At 36.3% G+C, this 24,465-nt stretch overlaps 1 long non-coding RNA gene across 1 annotated transcript; it reads right to left on the minus strand.

The window, feature by feature from the left end:
- Nucleotides 1-6,197: 6,197 nt before the first annotated feature.
- LOC113602046 (uncharacterized) lies at nucleotides 6,198-9,182 on the minus strand. The gene is made up of 3 exons (XR_008299780.1): nucleotides 9,093-9,182; nucleotides 8,573-8,645; nucleotides 6,198-7,365 (listed from the first exon to the last, which is right to left on the minus strand). It is a non-coding gene; the product is annotated as an uncharacterized LOC113602046 (long non-coding RNA).
- Between the last annotated feature and the right edge of the window lie 15,283 nt (nucleotides 9,183-24,465).

Below are 24,465 nucleotides of genomic sequence, written 5' to 3' on the forward strand. Positions count from 1 at the left end.
ACCTGGTCAAAAATTTTTATTAACTAAAGTGCTAAAGTAATACATTTTCAGTCATTCTAAGTTTCAGTATACATCTCATGAATCTTCAGTGAAAAAGTTAATCCTCGGTGATGTGCTGTAGCAAAACCAACCTAAATCCAGGACAGAAGGAAGAAGGCACAGAACCTGAGTGAAAGTAGCACCTCCTAGAGACAATAAAGGACAGTTTCAGATTACTGCTAAGCAGCAGACTCAGAGAGCAGCTGGTCTACCAAAGTTCATGATTAGGGGTACTGGGAGGAAACATTTTAAGAAAAAAAATTTCCTAAAATAGCAAGTATGATGATGATGGAAAATCTTGGTGACAGGTTGCATTCAGGTGCCAAGTACAAAAAAAAAAAAAAAAAAGACTATCAGGAATGTCATGAATATATGTACAGATGTGTACGAGAGGGTCATGCTTTAATCCAAAGCAACAAGCATGTGGTGTGAACCAGCATCACCAGCAATTCCCACTTGGGAACTTGCTAGAAATCCAAATATCCAGCCCAATCCTAGATCTGCTGAATCAGAAACTATGGAGGTGGCATCCAGCCATCTGATTTTAGGAAACCCCATAGAGGATTCTGATGTAAATTAAAGTTTGAAAAATACTGCTTTAGATCAAGGGTTGGCTGTGGCTGTTTTTGTTTATTGTTTTACTGGATGCAGCCAACTACAAAATAATGCAGTTTCTATGGTTCCTTCCATGCTGCACCACTGGAGGGTAATAGCTCTGACACATGGGCCTGCAAAGCCTAATATGTATTATTTGGTTCTTGACAGAAAATGTTTGCTATCTTCTGCTTTAGAGTATTGGATAGGCTACTATTATGTTGAGACTTGATTTGACCTTTAATTACGGTACATACATCTCAGAGTTATCAGTTCAGAAACCTAGTTCCTTCTCTCTGCATCTGACTACACTACTCATGTTTGCAAAGATAGTCATTAAGATCATGCTAACACTGTGAAAGCTGCTTCTTAGTTAATATCTAGAGCAAACACACACTAAGGATTAAGAAACAGGAGTGTAAGTGTTAAAGCATCATAAATGTGAAAGTCATGCACAGCAGCAGAAGCTAGAAGTGAGAGGGAGGTACAGGGATGAATATTTCCTCATCTCAGGTGTGAGGTAGATGAAAGAGATTGTCAAATTGATGCAATAAGAGAAATAGGCTTATATGACTTATACAAAGTTATAAAGGTTACCAGTAGAACTAAAAATCACAATACAACTATGAAAAATTTGGAAATGAGTGAAGGGAGAGAATAGATGAGTAGTAACAGGAAGTGTCTAAATCAAGAATTGTGGGGTAACCAGATCCTTTAGAGGAATAAAATTTTTAAAAAAGTAAATAGCTGCCTTTGAGCAGGTGTCCCAGAAGTTGGGCAGATGAGGGGTACACTTTAATTTTCACTTCATTTCTTTATGTTGTGTTTAATTTTCGCATGTAAATGTGTATTTTACTTCAGTAATAATATATATTCAAAAAATTGAGGAAAAAGCATTTAAGAGACCTGGCCTGCAGAATTAGAAAAAATTTGATCAGTTCACTTAGCCACCTTCCTCAATGGCCTCATTTGGTAATCTTCCTCCTGTGGGCCTTTCCCCTTCTCATCTGCCCTGGACTTCGTGCTCCTGACTCCAGGGTTCAGCTGACAGCAGCTTCTATAATCTCAACCACCCCAGGCTCAGTACAATCAGTCCACCTTCTAAGGCTACCTTTGTAGCTATGGCTCCCATGCAGCTCATATTTACTCTTTTCTCTCTTTCCTCAAAGGTTTCCTGGTACCTTTGCTATTCTCAAATTCACTCAATTTCACCAAAACAATGTGTGCCTACTCCAAAGCCTTAGCCCTGGCTTACAAGCAGCTACCTGCCCCCTTTGATGAGGAGAACAAAGGCAAGAGAAATGTAGATAAAATTAAATTTCCTTACAACTTGCAACCCATTGATAAATACCTGAAACAAGCAGAGTGTGACATTCCTCAAAGAACTTACAGCTGCCTTGATGTTAATGTTTTGCTAGAGACTAAAAGCAACCTTAGCTTGACAATAGCCAGACCTCCAGGATCCTGTAAACCTTCTTTAACATACAGAAATCCCTTTGGAGACTTCTGTTATCTCTACCCACCCCCCACCCCCAACTTTAAAACATATAATCAGTCACACCTCAAAATCACAAGTGTTGCTCTTTCTGCCAAGGGTGCTGTCCCCTGTGCTATAACAAAAGCAACTTTTTGCATCATAAAATGTCTCAAGAATTATTTCTTGAGCTCAACAACCTTATACCTTCATGGCCCCTATTCCTGCCACCCCAGCTCCCATTTCCCACAATGTTCTGTGTTTGATCCACTGCAGGGTCCAGTGTGGAGCACCTATAGTTTCTGGCTGGCATAGGTCCATTATTTCTGGATATTCTAAAATGTCACTTCCCTGAGAGATTCTTTCTGGACACCCCACCTCCACTCCACCCCAATCCAGGAAACCATCCTATCGTATATTTTATGACAACACACACTTCTTTTTTCTGGTGCTTATCACAAATCTAATTATTAATGATTCATGCAATTATTTATTGAATGTTCTTTACACATAGCTAGACTATAGAAAGACTGTCTGACTGTAGGCCCCTGTACCTGCAATGACTTGTCCAATGTCTGCCATAAAGTACTTAATTAATGCTTGTTACAGGAAGTGGTGAAATTTGATGGCAGGTTTTCACAAAGGGCCTGCACTTTCCTCTGCTAGGCTGAGCATCTATACAGAGGCACAGGAAGACAGGTCATCAGGATGTTCACAGGAAGATGATCTTTCAATCTCAAGGGGAAAGTTTGTCCGGATTGCTAATGACTATGGCAACAGGAAAGGGGAGGATGCAGGCTGGCCCAACAAGTTTGGGTCTGTCTGCCTTCCTAATGACATCTACAGATGTCTCCTGTCATATCCTTCATGTGGGCTGCTAAAACTGGTAGTTTCCAGGGACATGTCAGAGGCATTGCTTTGTAATTTAGTGAAAATTGCCTTTGAGATCCAACTTTGAGCTGGGAAATAATTTGACAAATATCAGTGGGTACTTATGTGTCAGCACTTCAAGACAAGTCAGGTAGATCCCTGGGGCCTGCACAAAGAAGCAGCTGCGATGGGCTACCAGCCCCCTGCTGTGCTGCATGACTGCTGGGTTGCCATAGTAAACCACCATAGTAGGCTCATTTTAGGGATCTACTGGGGTAAAGTTTTGAAGAGAATGAGCTAGAAAGAACTGCAAGGAGACCTTTCAACTGTATGCAGAATTATTTACTGTTCTCATGCATAACACTCTGCAAGCAGAGAGTTCAAATAAGGTCATTGAAATAGCTTAGGAGAGACTAGTATAAAAAAGAACGATTGACTGGAGGGTCATTTTTGTAGAGAGAGGTGAGGTGCAAGCCAGGAGAGAGGAAAAACTCTCAGAGAAAAAGGAGAGACAAAATCTTGAAAATTCTACCTGTGAGAATAGCAGCATAGCATGCTTCCCAGATGGCTGAACACCAAACCTTGAACAAGAAAGATGTTTTTCAAGCATCTCTGTGAATGTGAGGCTGTGGGTCCAGCCTTCCCCTTCTAAATGTAATGATTGATCATCCCAGGAAAGAACTTGGCTCATCCTTTGGGCCTTGTAATTTGGCTGAAACAGTTTGTAAAGTCAGCAGCAATTTTCTTAAGCCTTTACAAACCTCTGGAAATTTTCACTCAATTCAGAAAAGAAAGGAATGAAAGTGTGATAATTTGTGATCAAGTTTAAATCTGCTCAATCAATGTCATGACAAATTAACCCAATTCATGGAAGAATAAAAAAGAGGGTTTTCACACACTAGTCACAAATACAGCTTATAAATATGACTTTTCAAAAAATCCACATAGTACTTCAAATGTTCTTTCTCACTTCTGTCAGTCACGGGTTTTTCAACATCAACCAACAAAATCCACTTGATTTTTATAATTCTGATATCACATTTTTAGGAAATCTTGTGCTTTTGGTGGGTTGCTAATAAATTTGCTATCCCTATGGTGACATGAAAACTAAGAAACTTATGGAATTTTAAAGGAATACCATGTGGAGGGTATTTTGGTTACCCAATACATTCTAATAGGAGAATGTACTGATTAAAAACAAACAAACAAACAAAACAACAAGTCTTATCTCAGAGTGGTTAGAGCTCTTTATGGACCAAAAAAAAAGGAGGTTGGAGACTGAGGCACCTCTGCCCAAGTTTAGCCTCTTAAAACAGGTGATGGGTTTTAAGGAGGGCACTTGTGATGAGCACTGGGTGTAATATGTAAATGACGAATCACTAAATTCTACACATGAAACCAATTTTCCCATACATGTTAAGCAGCTAGAATTTAAGTAAAAGCTTGAAAAAATCCTTAAAAAGTGAAGTAAACAGAATTAAATATTTAAGGTTTTTTTTTTCAACAGATAGTAATGTTTAGGTAGAACAGACAACACAGTAAAGCTGCAGCAACTTTGCCCTCAGTGAAATTTGTTCCTGTTGTGATGTTTTGCCCCATCAGTAGTTCTGAGAACCTCCTCCAGCCAGGGGGAAGACAACTACTCTCTGTGTTAGGTTAGAAAGAGTAGACAGAAGTCTCAGGGATAAAGAGCTTAGTTGGGGTTAGGCTTTACAGACTGATGCTGCAGTGGGGACACCTCCTGATGGCAGTCACAGATGGTTCTGTGGTTGAGTGGACTGGGAAATTGAGTAAGGGAGCCTAGAGATTCCTTCCTGCAAACTTATCTTTTGAAGGACAAAAGTAGGGGAAGAGATAATAACACTGATAAGCAGATCTGACACACAGCAGGTGCTACTGTGGCCTATTTGTTAAAAGAATGAGATTCCCCAGGACCTTCTGGTCAATCTGGCTTTCCTCAAAACCTGGCCTGACTCACCACACACCAATGGTATGGAAGGAGCCCTGGGACCTGGTTGGTGTCCATTTTGCTCTGTTAGTGTTGCGGTTGGTGCTTGTTCCACATGGTTAAGAACTTGGAACATGAATCCTTGGGGGAGCTGGTGTTTGGATGGCTTGAAGAGGGGGAGGTGAAGAAGGGAGGGCAGGGACATTTACCTTCAGAAAGGGATGTGATAGAAATGTAAAAAAGGGTTGAGAGTTCCTCACGTTGAGTCATTTGAAATCTGGTGTATGTGGTGCCAGTCTTGACTTGCAGCAAATAGAGGAGAGTGATGAAGGAGAGCCTTATTCTCAATGTTTCCAATGCTATAAGAATAACCCAGAAACACCCAGATGTGCAGGAAAGTGGCTATTTGCTGGGCTGTATTGGATAAACCTACCAGTGTCTGTGTCCACAGCTCTCCATCTCCCATGGTGAGAAGCAAACTGCAAGAAGGGGTAGAGGAGAATAAAAAGAGGAATGAAGATAAAGAGCACTGACAGAAAATGAAAACAGATTCTAGGCAAAGGGACCTGGGACATGTCCTTCTGTAATGAGGATGAGGATGAAGAGAACAAATGCTTAAAAAGGGAAAGAAGGAAGGAAGTGGGATGATATAGAAATGATAAGTGGGCAGAGAGGTGAGAAAGGAAGGGGTTCTAGGCAGAAATCTTAAAACTAGAATGATGGGGGCACTTGGGTGGCTCAGTTGGTTAAGCATCTGACTTCAGCTCAGGTCATGATCTCACAGTCCGTGAGTTTGAGCCCCGCATCAGGCTCTATGCTGACGGCTGGGAACCCAGAGCCTGCTTCAGATTCTGTGTCTCCCTCTCTCTCTGCCCCTCCCCTGCTCATGCTCTGTCTCTCTCTGTCTCAAAAATAAATCAAAACATTTTTAAAAATTAAAAAAAAACTAGAATGATGATATTGACCACATGTTAAACTGTCCATCAGGTAGACAGCCTTAAGCTAGTCTCTAGGTCTGGGACACTACAAGGGCAGCCAGAATTTTGACAGAACAATTTAAGTAAGGGAAATGAATCAAGTGCTGGAAAAAAAAGCATTGGGTTTAGGGTCTCATTTTCATCTCTGCCACTGACCAGATACATGAAGCTTGCCCTGCTCATGTCACATTACTGTTGGCAGGATCACACAAGAGAACATAGAGAAAAGGTACTTCAAAACAAAGTACTTTATCAATATAAGTTTGTAATATTTTCAAAGTAGATACTTTACACACATGTAAGTCATTTTTCCAAATATAAAGAAACTGTATTCCTTGATTTTTTTTTTTTTTTGCAATTCTACCACCCTTCCCCAAACATGACTGTTTCCTCCTTGTCAGGTTGAATATCCTCATATGACACCTGCTAGCAGAGTCCAGGCACCTTCAGGCTGTCACCTCCGGGTCCCAGTGCACCAAGATGAATGACCCCAAGAGTCATTCCAGCTCACAGCTGCCTTTGCAGCACCAGCCACTTCTCCCAGGACACTGTGTGAGAAGGTTGGAAGGTCTGTCATAGAAAAGATAATTCCATTTGTTGTAGCATTTCCAGAGCCTAGGGCTAGGACCCACAGGTCAAAATAACACGGAGGAAATATTTAGCTCCATACAAATGGAGCTCTGACTGTTGGAATTTTCTAAACCTGGACAAGGAGTTCTCTCTGCAGCTTATGAGCCCCATGTCAGGAGCAGGCATCACTTGGAGTCCACACAACTGTATAGCTTGAGCTTAGTGTTCATAGCACTGTCAAAGATTCACAATAACTAAAGTATAACCAATGAATCACGAAAGTGTACTTAGTAAAAATGTATTGCACACACACCAAGAAGACAGTTTGCAAACTGGGAGTACTCAAGCAAGAACGTAGAATGAGGCTCAGGGGTACACTGTTTTAAAACAGCTTAAATAGTGAGAAAGCAATGGCTGTTTATTCTTCATAATGATTGATTACAATATTACAGTTTTGAGCCAGTTATGAGTGGCTCCCTCATAACAACCTTGGGAAACAGTTCAAGTTTTACTCATCATTTCCAGATGTACAAGCAAGAAATGATCCAGGTCAAGTTAGTTTTGCAAAATAATCTCAGTTAAGCTTTTCCTGCATGACTACACCGGTTCTGTCTGTTCAGTGAAACTTCAAGGCTGGTCTCCATCTGTCCTTGATTGTAACAATTCCCCCCTTTCAGTCATTCTATTAGCAGGCTGAGAGCATGACCAACTATTACAGTGTTTTTCTCAGTTACCACTGTTGATGACATCAAGCTGAAGATTCATGTATTTGCTGTTTCTATTAGTTGAATCATCAGGCTGGAGGGCCATGCAGTCACCATCTTCATCATTCATGTGGTTATTGGTTTCATCTAGTTGTCTGATCCTGATGGATAACATTTGCATGTGAGTAGCTGCTGACAGACATTTAATACACTTGAGACTATAGAACACAATATGGCGACTATAAAGAGAATACATAATAGCCAAGGATTGAACAATTCCCCAGAACAGAGATTCCCAGGAGCCAAGATTTAACCAATCAAATAAATCAAGTGGGTTATAACCAGATTCAGGTCTTGCCTTTCTAAGTCAATTTACAAATTGCTTTTCAAGTTATTCATATAGGCACAACATGATGTATTAGCAAAGACATACACTCATGATTACATAGGACAGAATGAATATCAGGGTGCTTCTTTTCAGGAGGCAATGTTGCAAGTGGGCTTTCACTGAAATTAGACCTTTTTATGATGGGAACAATCAGGTTATTTAATGAGAGGCATCTCTACGGAAACAGAAAACCAAAGGTTAATAGTTTGAGCAAATTGCAAATTGAGTTTTCTAAGTTTGGAGGGCAAGCCAGTTGAGAAGCTTTTTAATGTTGGATTCTAGGGCAAGCAGTGGGCATCACACAGATCTTCCTGGTTAGGATTGTGAATGTCTCTGACAATCTTTCTGAGTGGCACATGGCAATCATCATAAAGATCATCCATATGTGTGCTGTTGTGACACTTCTGAGGAGTGTGTCAAAAGTCCGGCTTAACTTGCTTGGCTTTGGGAAAAGAGCAGTTTTAGTTGCATTGTGATTCCAAACCAAAATACTGGGAGAAAATTGGAAATGTTACTTATAAACTTCTAGCCACATATTGGAGAAAATTAGAAGAATTTAGGACTCAATCCAGTTTACAGGTAAAAAAAAAAATCTTTAAAGACAATGACCAGTACCAGAATCTGATATCTATAAAGGTGTATTACTGAAATATAATCTTTCCTCCATAATCATTTCTGTTTCCATCAAAGGCATAGCAAGACTAATCTGTCTGCAAATTTAGTTTTAATAAACTTGGCCTGATTGTTTATGTAAATGTAGCAAGAATAGTGATTGACTATATAGGCACTTTTAAAGCTGGAAAACAAAATATTAACGAGTGAGCAATGCTTTAAATGAAATCATAAAAATGACAATCATCAGTATCCTGTAATTAATTCTTGTTGATCTTGATCTTTTGTTAGTAGCTTTATGCATTTGTCAGTTTTCCATCAAAGTTTTAGAAATTCTTACACAGCTCAATGTTATTATCTTAAAGTTATCATAAACTTTCATTCTAGAGTACTCACAAGGGTCTTTTCCATAAATTTATCTGAAGATGAAATATATTTACAAAAGCATCCAGAGGAAAACAATAATCATCTGTGAATGACAAAAAAAAAAAAACTTAAAGTGACAATAGCAAGATCAGATGAGAATTCATTATAATGCAGTTGATAGGGGAAATGAGTTATTTCTGTGACACATAACGTTTTAAGACAATAGCTGCAGTTATGAATGATAACGTTGTATGAGGACACATCAGGTTTCCAGGAACTTCATATAATTTCTGGAGCATTTATATTAATAACTTCCATATAAATATTTCCTAAAGAACGTTTAGCATTATTTCTTATTTGACAATGTTTTTCATGAAATTTTACACATACAAATAGGTACATAGTTGTAAACAAACAAACAAACAAAAAAAGTAGTTCTCCTAAGAGAGAAGACTCAATTCCTTAAGTAATCAAAAACCTGACAAAGAAAAAACACAGAATCTTTGTTTACTAAGCAGATTACAGAAAAATATTAAAGATAAAGAAAAACCGTGGGGCGCCTGGGTGGTTCAGTCAGTTAAGCATCCAACTTCAGCTCAGGTCATGATCTCACAGTTTGTGGGTTCGAGCCCTGCATCAGTTCTCTGCTGTCAGCTCTGAACATGAAACTTGCTTTGGATTCTGTGTATCCTGCCCTCTCTTCCCCCCGCCCCCCGCCTTGCTCTTTGTCTGTCTCTCCCTCTCTCAAAAATAAACAAACATTAAAAAAAATTGAAAAAAGAAAAATCTTTATTTACGATTTCTTATTAAGAGCAGACCAATAACCTAAGAAACCTTTGTCCTTTTAACAGGGAGAAAATAAAATTCTAACTGCACCAGCGTAATTTTTATATTAAAAATTTTCTTTGTATTATTTTCCTTGTATTAATTTAAATACATCCATTCTAACTTTAGTCAGGTTGGCCATATATAAAATTCCTTTCTTAAGATTTTTTTTTCACAAACCAACTACAACTTTCTACATCCATTTAAGTTTTGTTCTTTTTCTTTTCTCATTCTGAAACAATCATTTTACTTTAAGACACAATCACTTCATTTTTTTCCCTTATCAAAAATGCATTTTTTGGGGCACCTGGGTGGCTCAGTCAGTTAAGCGTCTGACTTCGGTTCAGGTCATGATCTCAAGGTTCATGGGTTTGAGCCCTGCGTTGGTCTCTGTGGAGACAGGTCGGCGCCTGGAGCCTGCTTCGGATTCTGTGTCTCCCTCTCTCTCTGCCCTACCCTACTCATACTCATACTCTCTTTCTCTCTATCTCAAAAATAAACATTAAATTTTTTTTAAAAAATTCATTTTCATTTCTCATATCTTCTTTTATAGAAAACACAGATCCTTTTTATATACAGTTCTGTTCTTTTCTATTATTTCTAGTAGTTTGTAAAAAAACTCTTTTGCTGACAGTCTTAAATTTATTAGTTCAAATGTTATCTTCTCAATTTCAAAATCTTATAAACCTTTTCTAGAAAAGAAATGATGCATATTATAGAGGACAGAATAGTTGCTTCTATTAATTTTGGACATTAAATGGATATAAGCTCCTTAAATAGATATTTAAATGGATATAAGCTCCTTCCACATAATATAATTTTTTTAAAATGTACCTTTTGGAAATTACAGTATGAGATTCACTTATGTTTATAAGTTCATCCTGACATTGTTTTGCTAGGCTGGGATGATAGAACAGGCAGAGGCAACAGGATCCCTACATTTTTGCTGAATAAGTTCGCTCTATGTTGAGTAAGCAGAATAAAGATTTGAAAGATGGGATAACATCTTCTAAACTGATGGCACAGCTATAAATGTCTGGGAAGCTGCCACCAGAATTTCTAGTCTTGCAGGTAGTTAGAAGAAATGGGGGAAGTTCTTTTAAACAAAGATTGTTGCCTGGTTGCAAATCTGAAAAGACAAGGCAATAAAGTAGGAGTCTATTAAAAAGTGATTATAGCCTGGCCTTGAGGAGTTATCACTGTTTTGTGTTTATACAAGACAGAAATGGTGAATGTTCTTCTATTGTCCCTTTCAGCTGACCACACAGACCCTTTTGTCACTCAATTTACTGTAGTATAAGAGCACTGCCTTTTAAATGTGTTAGATCATTTGGGGTGCCTGGGTGGCTCAGTATGTTAAGGGACCAAATCTTTTTTTTTTCTTTTTTAATGTTTATTTCTTTTTGAGAGAGAGCGAGAAAACAGGAGAGGGGCAGAAAGAGAGGGAGACACAGCATCTGAAGGAGGCTCCAGGCTCTGAGCTGTCAGCACAGTGCTCTATGCAGGGGCTCAAACTCATTAACCAAGAGATCATGACCTGGGTAGAAGTCGGATGCTTAACGGGCTGAGTCACCCAGTCACTCCTTAAGTGACCAACTCTTGATCTCAGCTGTGGTCATGATCTTTCGGTTTGTGAATTTGAGCTCCCCGTCAGGCTCATCACTGAGAGTGGGGAGCCTGCTTGGGATTCTCTGTCTCTGCTTCTCCCCCATTCATGCTCTCTCTTTCTTTTTCTCGGTTTCTCTCAAAATAAATAAATAAACTTAAAACAATATGTTAGATCATTCTATAGTATACTATACTATATTAAATAGTATATATTATGGCTTAGTACATGCTACACATATAAAACCATGTAAGAAACTGAAATAAAGGCTTAATAAACTGACACGTTTCTTATTTTCAGCGTATGCCATACATACAATTTATTTTGCACTTTCTGAAATTATTCTTTTATTTACATATAAATAGCAAATAATTCTTGGGGCGCCTGAGTAGCTCAGTTGGCTAAACATCTGACTTGATTTCAGCTCATGTCAAAATCTCACAGTTTGTGAGTTGGAGCCCCACATCAGGCTCTACACTGACATTGTGGAGCCTGCTTGGGAGACTCTGGTCCCTCTGTTTCTTCCCCTACCTTGCTCACCTGCTTGCTCTCTCTCTCAAAATAAATCAATAAACATTAAAAATTACTCTATAATAAATCAGTGTATAAAATATTGATAAAATTGAAGATATATACATGGGTATATAGGTAATACATATATTTTCTTTATTTAAATAGGTGTTAATCATAACTCACCAATGGCCTGTGACCACAGTTTGAAAAACAAGAAGTTACAGTAAATCCATTCACATTAAGAGGAAATTTTCATGGTAGCTTCACTTCTTCTCATTTTCCAAAAGGGTTCCTTCTGCTTTGCCTGCATTCTTCCAGCCTCACTGCACAGTTTGTGTAGAGTTAATTTATGCTTATTACTTTAAGTGCTCTGACATTTTTTCTTCAGTTTGTTTTGTATTTTCAGCCCTTCCTCCAACTTTTAAAAAATTATTTGTAATCTTGGCTTTCCAGTGAAAACCAGGAAATAGGCAATTGTGAACTATCGCATATTAACATACTGTAGATTAGCAAACTTAAATGCATTTCAAACTTTTAGAAGTAAATTTGATCCTTTGATAACATGAGTTTGAATTGTGAGCCCACTTATATGGATAAATACAGCACAGTGCTGTAAATGCATTTTCCTTATGGTTGTCTCAATAATATTTTTTTCTCTAGATACTTTAAAATTACAACATAGAATACATAAAACATACAAAATATGTGTCAATTGATTATGTTATTGGTAAGGCTTCTGGTCAACAGTAGTCTATGAGTAGTTAAGTTTTGGGGGAGTCAAAAATGATATATTGATTTTAAGCTGTGCAGGGATCAAGGGCCAACTGTATAATCTTCCTTGTAATACATCTTTTCAAAGTGGCATAAATATATTTATTAATAGACTTAAATATGTTTTGTCTCTGTAAAAATTAAAAAGCACAAAGTAGATATGTTTAGCATTTAATATTTATCTTATTTGGAAATGATTTAGATATTCAACAAATATCCATCATTTAATTTAACTTAGTATAAACTCTGATCTTATTTACCTTTATTGAAATCACTTGTTTCTAAAAAAATACGCTTGGATTAGACATCAAAAATTATGCTTGTGTTAGATGATAAAACCACCATCAAGTTACTTTTCTTGTACACAAGTTTTGAAGGCATGCCTGCTTTTACTAAACCAATAAACTTAAATTAGCTTTTATTTATCAAAGATTATGCTGGATCACATGAACTGAAAAACATTTGGGTTATTTTGTATGTTCCCAAAATTCTACTTAATTTATATAAATACTTAATTTTCTTTAAGTCAATTAAATAGAGTTCTTTACAAATTAATTTTGTCTATATTATCCAGAGGTAGAAAATATCATATATCTGTAACATGTCTCTCAGAAAGAGACAGAGGGAGATACAGAGAAACAGAGAGAGAACATGCAGATAGATACAAAGTTTTTATATATTTTACTTTTAAACTTTTAGCCATGTCTCAGGTACAAAAATTGAAAGAATAATTGGATCCAAACTGTGTTTCTGGTAGAGGGAATAAATTAAAAGTACTGGCTCATATGCTCAGATTGCCAAATTTTTTTACTAAAGATTTTATTTTCTATTTGTACGGTATATGAATATTTTTAGAACTCTTTTTGAGGTCATTTTGTCTTTTAGAAGCTTCTGCATAACAATCAAAAAATGAATTTGATTGTCTCCTGGAGATTTGGGATCCTCTCTTTTAAGGGTGCCATTAAGGGTGGACTTACCTAAAACAAAGCCTCTCCAGAATGGCCATTGCGATTCCAAATTATAAGTAAGTTTATTTTTCCAGAGAGGCACCACATCCTTTTCCAAGAGTGAGGTGCAATCCAAGTTGCCTTTAGATTCCCTAAAATGTTTTAAGTATGAGGGACCGTTGTTTTCCAATGGTTGTCCTAAAACACTCGGAATCACAGTTTTCTCCATTTTGCACAGAATGGGTGACTTACCAAGGAGCTTCAATGAACAGAAACTGAAACCAGATGCAAAACAGAAATAGAAAGCAAGTGTGCACAGTACGGTTGGAAAGTTGAGAATGTAGACAGCATAGCTCAGATCTAGGAGAGACCTACCTTCAACCTCCAGGGTTGACAAGAAAGCAGTAAGTTCAGTGGGTCCTGTGAGTACTAACACCTGTTTACTCACCAGTCTTCAGTCCTCTTTGACACCATTACACCAGTCCACTTCTGATACCATGAAAAGTCAAAGGTTAAAAATAGCCAAAGTAAAACCAATTAGTAAAAGTTTATTGTGCAATCACACACACACACACACACATACACACACACACACACACACACACACACGACAATATATAAACCAGGAGCACTCAAACCAGAACATGGAATGAGGCTCAGGGATATATTGCTATAAGGCAGCTTATGGAATGAGAAAGCAGTGACTATTAACTCTTCACAGGGATTGGTTACAACATTACAGTTTTCTGTGGGTCTCTCCTATCAACCTTGGGAAATAGTTTAAGTTTTACTTATCATTTCCAGATGCACTTCACTTTGTGAAGTAATCTCAATTAAGCTTACCCTACATGACTAAACTGGGTCTATCTGCTCAGGAAAACTTCAGGCTCAGGGTCTCCATCCTTGATTTTCCCAGCATCAACAACAAAAGCTGATGGCAAGGTTAAACGTTGAGGTGATGAAAAAGCAAATTTCTGCACTTTCACCAATACTGTAAATGTTTTTATTTTTTTTCTATAGAAGAAAGAAGACCAACACTAATGCTTCAAGTCCAGGTAATAGGTTCTTAACCTCTGGTTAAGAACAGGACAAAGACAGTAGTAGGTATGTAAGAATAAAGAACTGTATTTTACTCCCTGCCTATTGCTTACCATCTGTGGGGCAATGAGGAGGGCATTTTGCCATATTCACTCTTGGTTTTTCTTAACATGGTGTTTAAACAGCTTAACTCACAGTACTATTATATAGTTCAATTAAGATTATGCTTGTAAAAGTCCTAAGTAAATAGTGTAAAAGCTAACTCTATCATTTATCACCCCAGCACCCCTGGGATACATGATATAAATGTTGCATACTGACTTAAAAAGATCTCTTGGTTAATTATTGATCTTCCCAAGAGAGGTGGAAATAATTCACTCCTGTTCCCTTCCTCTGCAAAGATAAATTCACAAGACTTCTCTTAAGTATGTCACTTAAAAGTATATATTATTTTGGCTGTTTAATTGAAAATTACATTACAGATTTTTATTTTGATGAAGTCCAGTAGTTCATTTTTGCTTTTTGCCTCCAGAGATGTATCTACTATGAGGTTGCTACAGCTGATGTCAGAGGTTGCGGCTTGTGTTATCCTCTAAGATTTCAATAGTTTCCTGCCTCACATTTAGGCCTTCCATCCATTTTGAACTTATTTTTGTGTATGGTGTGAGAAAGTGGTCAGTTTTGGTGAAGGAAACAATCAATAAAACTAAAAGGCAACCTTCAGAATGGGGAGAATATATTTGTAAATGACATATCTGATAAAGTGTTAGTAACCAAAATCTATAAAGAACTTCTCAAACTCAACACTCAAAAAAAAATAATTCAATTAAGAAATGAGCAGAAGACATGAACAGTTTTTTTTTCAAAGAAGATATACAGATGGATAACAGACTCATGAAAAGATGCTTAACATCACTCATTATTAAGGAAATACAAATCAAAACTACAATGAGATATCACTTCACACCTGTTAGAATGACTAAAATTAGCAAAATAGGAAATAACACATGTTGGTGAGGATGAGAAGAAAAGGGAACCCTCTTACACTGTCGGTAGGAATACAAACTGGAGCAGTCACTCTGGAAAAAAGTATGAGACTCCTCAAAAAAGTTAAAAATAGAACTATCATATGATCCAGCAATTGCACTACTAGCTATTTACCAAAAGGATACACAAATACTGATTGAAAGGGACACATGTGCCCCAGTGTTTATAGCACCATTATCAACAATAGCCAGATAATAAGAAGAGTCCAAACATTTGTTGACAGATAAATGGATAAAGAAGATTTGGTATATATATATATACAACAGAATATTACTCAGCCATCAAAAAAGAATGAAATCTTACCATTTGCAATGACATGGAGCTAAAATGTAGTATGCTAAGTGAAATAAGTCAGTCAGAGAAAGACAAATACCATATAATTTCACTCATATATGGAATTTAATAAATAAAGCAGGTGAACATAGTGGACGGGAAAAAGAGAGAAAGAGGGGCAAACCAAAAAACAGACTCCTAACTATACAGAACCAACTGAAGGTTGCTGGAGGGGAGGTGTGGGGGAAATGGGTTAAATGGGTGACAGGTATTAAGGAGGGTACTTGTGATGAGCACTTGGTGTCGTCTGAAAGACCAAATTCTATCCAGAAAGTAATATTACACTATATGTTAACTAACTGGAATTTAAATAAAAACTTGAAACAAACACAAGAAAATTACATTACATTAATTGAATTTACATTGATACAATTCACCACTGATTTTATTCATATTTTCCCAGTGTAACTTTTATTTATTTGCATGTCTTTGTGTTTGTGTGCATTTAGTGCTTTGCAAATTTATCATCAGTGCAAATTTATGTATCCATCAGCACAGTTAAGATACTTCAGTCCCATCCACCACCACCAAAAGATCCTTCCTATTGCCATTTTATAAACACACCTTTCCCCAACCAACAATCACACCTCACCTCATCCCTAACTCCACATAACCACTAATGTGTACACTATTCTAAAATTTTGATATTTCAAAATTTTGTGTAAATGGAATTATACAGTATGTAACCTTTCGGGAGTGGTTTTTTTTTTTCACTCAACATAATTCCCTGGAATTCACCTAAATTGTTGTGTGTATCAATAGTTCATTCTTTTTTGATTACTGGATAGTATTTCATGGTATGAATGTAGCAAATAGTGTTTAATCATTCACCCATTGAAAGATATCCAGGCTGATTCCTGCTTTTAGCTATTATAAATGTTTATAAATAAAATGTTTATATGTTTATAAATATGTTTACATGTTTATAAATAAAACTGCTATAAATATTCTTGTACAAGATTTTTGTGAGTATAAATGATCACTTCTCTGGGATAATGCCCCAGAGTGCAATTGTTGGGTCATGTAATAATCATATGTTTGATTTTATAAAAAACTGCCAAATTGTTTTCCAGAATGACTATTCCATTTTACATTCCCACCAGCAATGTCTGAGTGATCCACTTTTTCTCCTTTCTCACCAGCATTTGATCTCACAATTTTTTTAGTCACTTTGATAGGTGTGTAATAATGTACCATAGTGCCTTCAATTTGCATTTCTCTAATGGCTAGTCATGTTGAACATCTTTCATATGCATGTTACCTATTTATCTCTTTGGTAATATGCATGTTTATATGTCTTTTGTCTATTGTCTAATTGAATTGTGTGGTTTTTACTTTTGATGTGTGAGAGTTCTTTATATAGACTAGATACAACTTCTATGTTGGATATACAGTTTGTAAATATTTCTCCCACGTATGTAACTTTTTCTATGTTCTTCACAATGACTTTACACAGCTCTTGGTACCACGTTTGAGAACACTTTGTCTATCCACACATCCTAAAGATTCACTTCTATTTCTAAACGTTTTATAATGATACATCTTACATTTAAGTACATGATCCATTTTGAGTTAATTTTCTTAAAAAGTGTGAGGTTTAGGTTGAGGTTAACTTTTTTTGTGTCTATAGATGCCCAGTTGCTCAAACAGCATTTGCTGTATTCCCTACATTGAATTATTTTTGCAGTAAAAACAAAGATAAGTTGAGCAAATTTCTGTGGGTTTATTTGTGGCTTCTCTATTGGGTTCTCTATTCTTTTCCATTAATTTATGCAGTTATTCCTTAACTGTTACCATGCTGTCTTGATTACTGTAGCTACATAGTAAACCTGAACTGTGGATAGAGTGATTCCTTCCACTTTATTCTCTTTTGTCAAGATGTTAATCTTGTTCTACAGTATGTTTCTTTCCAGGTAAACTTTAAAGTAAGTTTGTTTATGTCTTAAATAAATCTCATATAAATTTTCATAATGATTTCATTAAATCTGTAGATCAATTTGGCTTGAATTGATATCTTTGCTATATTTGAGTCTTTTAATACACCATCATAGTATATCTGTTCATTTATCTAGGTCTTATTTTATTTCTTTGATAAGCAGTAATCCTGTGCATGTTTTGTTACTTAATACATGTTTAAGTATTTTCTTTTTTGGAGCAATTGTAAAATGTATTGTGTTTTGTTTTTTTGCTTGTTTGTTTGTTTTAAGAGAGAGAGAATGCAAGTGAGGTAGAGAGGCAGAGGGAGAGAGAGAGAGAGAGAGAGAGACAGAGAGACAGAGAGACAGAGAGAGAGAGAAAGAATACCAAGCAGGCTCCATGCTCAGCACAGAGCCTGACACAGGGCTTGATCCCATGACCCTGGGATCATGACCTGAGCTGAAATCAAGAGTCAGACACTCAACCAACTGAGCCATTCAGGCACCCCTATATTGTGTTTTTAATGTTGGTTTCTACATATTAATTTTTCATATATATAAATGGAATTGATTTGTGAGTGTTGACTTGCTATCCTGCACACAGTGGAACTCACTTATCAATTCTAGGAGTTTTTGTTTTTTTTTTAAATAGATTTCTTAGGATGTTCTATGTAGACAATTATGTCATCTGGCAATAGGTAGCTCTATTTATTTCTTCCCAATCTATATGACTTTAATTTTTATTGCCTTATTGCTTTGGCTAGAAACTCTAGCACTATATTGAATAATAGTGATAAGGGCAAACATGCTTGCTTTGTTCTCAGTCTTAGGAAAAAGCATTATATATTTCAGCATTAAGTATGATGTTAGTTGAATGAGTTTTTAGATGATTTTTTTTATCAACTTGAGGTAATTTCTCCATACTCCTAACATTTAATATTTTTATCATAAATGAGTGTTGGATTTTGTCAAATGCTTTTTTTGTATCAATTAATATAATCATATGAATTTTCTTCTTTAGTTTGATGATATAGTGAATCATAATAATTGATTTCCAATTGTTAAACCAGTCTTACACACCTGAAACTAAGTCTATGTGGTCATGGTGATTAATTTATTTTACTTATTGTTGAATTCAGTTGGCTAATATTTTGTTAAACATTTTTATGTCTAATTTCATGAGAATTACTGGTATTTAGTTTCTGTTTTTGATTTTTCCTCTCCTGCTTTTGGTATTAGGGTAATATAGGTAACATAAAAGGTGTTAGAATGTAGCCCCATCCCTTGTATTTTCTGAAAGAGGTTGTGGAAAATTTGTGAATTCTTCTTGATATGTTGGTAGGATTCAGTAATGAAAATGCCTGAGCTTGGAGATTTTTTTTACTCATGAGCTTTTAAATTATGGAACCAATTTCTGTATAATTATTCAGATTTTCTATTTCTTCTTGGTTGACTTTTGGTACTTTTGACCTTTTAGGAATTAGTCTATTTTCTTGAAGTTGTTGAATTTATGAGCATAAAACTATGAATCATATTTCTTTAGTATTCATTTATTATCCTCTTTATGGCCTTAGGATCTATGGTAACACCTCTATTTCATTTTTGATGTTGATGTTGTGTCTTTTCTCTTTTTATTTTTTTCCAATATTGCTAGAGGTCTGCCGATTTTTTGAAGGACTAACTTTTTATTTTATTTTACCTATTTTTTTCTTACTTTAATTTTATTAGTTTCTTTACAATTTTTTCTTATACTTGCTTTGGATGCATTTTGTCTTCCTTTTTCTAATTTCTTGAGGAAGAAATTAAAGACGTGAGAACTTGCCCTTTTTTTAAGTGTTTATTTATTTTTGACGGGGGGGGGGGGGTTGTGAGTGGGGGAGGGGCAGAAAGAGACAGAATCCCAAGCAGGCTCCACACTGTCAGCACAGAGCCCCACATGCGGCTCAGTCTCACAAACCATGAGATCACGACCTAAGCTGAAATCAAGAGTTGAATGCTTCACTGACTGAGCCACCCAGGCACTCCTGCCCTTTTCTAATGTAAGCATTTAGTACTATAAGTCTCCCTTTCAGCAATTCTTTAGCTGAATCCCATATATTTTGATATGTTGCACTTTCATTTCCAGTAAGTTATATGTAATTTTTAATTTCATTTGAGACTTCTTTATTCCATGAATTCTATGAAAATTATTTCCATGTATTTAATTATATTCTATATTCTTGTGATATATATTTTTTCATTTTGATCCCATCATGGTCAAAGAACATTTGTATTGATATAGAGGGGATTATATTATACATAACTTCAATTAATTTACTTTTTTCAGGTGTTTTTTATGGCCCAAGATATACTTCATCTTGATAGATATTCTATGCTAACTTATAAAAAAAAAGATATTACTCTCTTTATTTGGTGGAATGTTTTATACATGTCAATTAGATCTTGTTGATTGATTGTGTTATTTCAATACTTAATATCCTTGCTGATTTTATGTCAAGTAGTTCTGAGTTTCTGACACTGAGTTGCTAATGACTCCAATTACAATTATGGAATTCTTTCTTTTTTTTTTTTTTAAAGCTATATCAGCTCTTGCTTCTTTCATTTTGAGGTTCTGTTGTTTGGTGCATACACATTTAGGATCACTAGTCTTCCTGGTGGATTGATCTCTTTATTATTATGTAACATCGTTCTTTTTGACTCTAGCAATTCCTTTTGCTCTGATATCAGATATTACTTTTTAAGTTTATTAATTTATTATGGGAGAGAGAGAGAAAGAACATGAGATAGGGAGGGGCAGAGAGAGAGAGACGAAGAGAGAGAATCTGAAGTAGGCTCTGCACTCTCAATACAGAGCCCAACACAGGGCTCGATCTCAGGAACAGTGAGATCATTACTTAAACCAAAGTCAAGAGTCAGATGCTTAACTGTCTGAGCCACCCAATGCCCCCAAATCAGATATTATTTTTTTAAAGTTTTAATGTGTATTCATTTTTGAGAGAGAGAGAGAGAGAAAAGAAGAAGAAGTAGAAGAAGAAGAAGAAGAAGAAGAAGAAGAAGAAGAAGAAGAAGAAGAAGAAGGAGGAGGAGGAGGAGGAGGAGGAGGAAGAGAAGGAGGAAGAGGAAGAGGAGGAGAAGGAAGAAGAGGAAGAAGAGGAGGAGGAGGAAGAGGAGGAGGAGGAACAGAAGGAGGAGGAGGAGTGTAGAGAGGCAGAGAGATAGGGAGACACAGAATCTGAAGCAGGCTCCAGGCTCTGAGCTGTCAGCACAGAGCCCTATGTGGGGCTTGAACTCACAAACCATGAAATCATCTCCTTACCCAAAGTTGATGCTCAACCGACTCAGCCACCCAGGAGCCCCCCAAATAAGATATTATTATTTCTACTGATACTTTTACTGATTTTCAAGTATATCTATTCCCAACTTTTTAACTTTTTTATTGTCTATGCAGTTTAATTTGAAGTGAGTTCCTTGTAAACAGCAGAGTTGGATTGCATGTATATTTTTAACCCACTCTGCTAATCTCTGACTTTTATAAACTTGAGATATAATTCACATACCATAAAATTAACCATGTTAAAAGAAATAATCTGTTTTTGTAAGTTCAGGAGGTTTTGCACTCATCACCACTGCATCATTCCAGAACACTGTTCAATTTTTAGTTTATACTTCTGAAAAGAAACTTCATACCTGTTAAGCAGTCTCTCCTCCTTTGGCCCTCTCCAATTGCCTGACAAACACTAATCTATCTCTATGGATCTGGTTATTTTAGACATATCATGCCCAGACTACTATCTGGACTATTCATAGATGGATAAATAGAATGATGCAATATATTGTCTTTTATCATTATAAAATGACCTTGCATGTCTTCAGTCACAATTTCATCTATTTTTTTTTCCATTATTGGCTTCTCCAATTTTTTTGTTTTTAGGTACTATTTGCCTGGTATATATTTTTACATGGGCTTACTTTCAAACAATTTCCTTGAGTTTTGAAATAAACTCTTGTTGACAGCATATAGTTGGATCCTGTTTTTTTTTAATTTATTCTATCAATTTCTGTTTTTTTAATTGAAGTGTTTAATCTATTTATACTTGTGTAATTCCTGACAAAACAGGATTTGATATTTGTAATTTTGCTATTTGTGTTCTATAGGTCTTATGTGATTTTTGTTCCTCTATTCTCTTATTACTGCCTTTTTGATTAAGTAGGTGTTTAGTGTACCATTTTAATTCCTTTGTTGTTTATTTAACTATATTTTTTGAGTTATAATCAGAATGATTATTCTGGGGAATTAAAATTAATATTTTAATTTACCAACATCTAGTATAGATTAGTACCAATAATTTCAATAGTAAACAAAAACTTCCTTTATAGTTGCTCTATAGCTCCATTCCTTCTCCCCTATTTTTTAACTGCGACTGCCATAAAGTTACATATGTATAGTATGCTCAACACCAACTTTAATTATTGTTTTGTGCAGTTGTCTTTCAAATTATATAGAAGAATAAATGTGTTATAAACACATATTCATTCATTTATTTATTTTTAAATATAATTTATTGTCAAGTTAGCTAACATACAGTGCATACAGTGTGCTCTTGGCTTTGGGAGTAGATTCCCATGATGGATCGCTTACATAAACACCCAGCACTCATCCCAGCAAGTGCCCTCCTCAATGCCCATCACCCCTTTTCCCCTCTCCCTACACTCCCCAACAACCCTCAGTTTGTTCTCTGTATTTAAAAGTCTCTTATGGTTTGACTCCCTCTCTGTTTTAAACTATTTTTCCCTCTTCTCTTCCCCCCATGGTCTTCTGTTAAGTTTTTCAAATTCCACATATGAGGGAAAACATATGATATCTGTTTTTGACTGACTTATTTCACTTAGCATAATACCCTCCAGTTCCATCAATGTTGTTGCAAATGGCAAGATTTCATTCTTACTTGTTGCCAAACGGTATTCCATTGTATACATAAACCACATCTTTTTTGTCTAAATATAATTTATTGCCAAATTGGCTTATGTACAACACCCAGTGCTCGTCCCAACAAGTGCCCTCTTCAATGCCCATCACCTATTTTCACTCTCCCCCACACCCACCCCCACCCTTAGTTTGTTCTCTGTATTCAATTGTCCCTTGTAGTTTGCCTCTCTCCCTCTCTGTATCTATTTTTCCTCTTCCCCTCCCCCATGGTTTTCTTTTCAGTTTCTCAAGATCCACGTATGCATGAACACATGATATCTGTCCTTCTCTGATTGACTTATTTCACTCAGCATAGTACTTTCCAGTTCCATCCACGTTGCTGCAAATGGCAGGATTTCATTATTTCTAATTGTCAAGTAGTATTCCATTGTATATATAAACCACATTTTCTTTATCCATTCATCAGTCGATGGACATTTAGGCTCTTTCTGTAATTTGGCTATTGTTGAAAGTGCTGCTATAAACACTGGGGTACACATGTCCCTATGCATCAGCACTCCTGTATATCTTGGGTACATTCTGAGTGTTGCTATTGCTGGGTCATAGGGTAGCTCTATGTTTAATTTTTTGAGGAACCTCCACACTTTCCAGAATGGCTGCACCTGTTTCCATTCCCACCAAAAGTGCAAGAGGGTTCCCATTTCTTTGCATCCTTTCCAGTATCTGTAGTTTCCTGATTTGTTCATTTCAGCCACTCTGACCAGTGTGAGGTGGTATCTCAATATGGCATTGATATGTATTTCCCTGATGATGAGTGACATTGAGCATCTTTTCATGTGTCTGTTGGCCATCTGGATGTCTTCTTTGGAAAAGTGTCTATTCATGTCTTTTGCCCATTTCTTCACTGGATTATTTGTTTTTCAGGTGTTGAGATTGGTAAATTCTCTATAGATTCTGGATACTAGCCCTTTATCTGAGATGTCATTTGCAAATGTCTTTTCCAATTCCATTGGTTGCCTTTTAGTTTTGTTGATTATTTCCCTTGCAGTGCAGAAGATTTTTGTCTTGATGAGGTCCCAATAGTTCATTTTTGCTTATAATTCTCTTGCCTTTGGAGATGTGTTGAGTAAGAAATTGCTGCAGCTGAGGTCAACAGCTGAGGTCAACCCTTTCTCCTCTAGGGTTTTGATAGTTTCTTGTCTCACATTTAGATCTTTCATCCATTTTGTGTTTATTTTGATGTATGGTGTCAGAAGGTGGTCTAGTTTCATTCTTCTGCATGTTACTGTCCAGTTCTCCCAGAACCATTTGCTAAAGAGACTGTCTTTTTTCCATTGGATGTTCTTTCCTTCTTTGTCAAGAGATTAGTTGGCCATACTTTTGTGGGTCCAATTCTGGGGTCTCCATTCTATTCCATTGGTCCGTGTGTCTGTTTTTGTGCCAATACCATACTGTCTTGATGATTAGAGCTGTGTAGTAGAGGCTAAAGTCTGGGATTGTGATGCCTCCCGCTTTGGTTTTCTTCTTCAATATTATTTTGGCTATTCAGGGTCTTTTGTGGTTCCATACAAATTGTAGAATTGTTTGCTCTAGCTCTGAGAAGAATACTGATGCAGTTTTTATTGGTATTGCATTGAATGTGTAGATAGCTTTGGGTAGTATTGACATTTTAACAATATTTATTCTTCCAATCCATGAGCATGGAATGTTTTTTCCATTTATTTGTGTCTTCTTCAATTTCCTTCATGAGCTTTCTCTAGTTTTCAGCATACAGGTCTTTTACATCTTTGGTTAGGTTTATTCCTAGGTATTTTATGGTTCCTGGTGCAATTGTAAATGGGATCAGTTTATTTCTCTACTTGTTGCTTCATTAATGGTGTATAAAAATGCAACCAATTTATGTACATTGATATTGTACCCTAAAACTTTACTGAATTCATGTATCAGTTCTAGGAGTCTTTTGGTGGAGTCTTTAGGATTTTCCATGTAGAGTATCATGT

This window comes from Acinonyx jubatus, chromosome B3, assembly GCF_027475565.1.
Source record: "Acinonyx jubatus isolate Ajub_Pintada_27869175 chromosome B3, VMU_Ajub_asm_v1.0, whole genome shotgun sequence".
Classification (NCBI taxonomy): Eukaryota; Metazoa; Chordata; class Mammalia; order Carnivora; family Felidae; genus Acinonyx; species Acinonyx jubatus.